The sequence below is a fragment of the Pteropus alecto genome, unplaced genomic scaffold, assembly GCF_000325575.1.
Source record: "Pteropus alecto unplaced genomic scaffold, ASM32557v1 scaffold95, whole genome shotgun sequence".
Taxonomy (NCBI): Eukaryota; Metazoa; Chordata; class Mammalia; order Chiroptera; family Pteropodidae; genus Pteropus; species Pteropus alecto.
The window spans coordinates 1,558,179-1,558,458 of NW_006441071.1; positions in this window are offsets into that span (position 1 = coordinate 1,558,179).

A 280-nucleotide genomic window follows, 5' to 3' on the forward strand; every position below is an offset into this window, starting at 1 on the left:
CTCGCGCCGGCGCCTCGGCTCCGCGGAGGCCGGCCTTGCGGGCGTGGGGTCGCCTAGGAGCTGCCCACGGCACCTCCACCCCGACAGCTGACGGCCATATTTCTGGTCCCTTTTTCTTTTTTTCCGCCCCCCCTCTTTCCGCCCCTTTCCCCAGAACAGCACTTTCCTACTCTCCTCCCTCTCCTTTTCCTACTGCGGGGGCGGGTGGAAAAGGGCGTGGGGGAGGGGTGGGGAAAGGAGGGCGTGGGGCGGGGCAGCGCTCGAGCCCCACCCCCTGGGT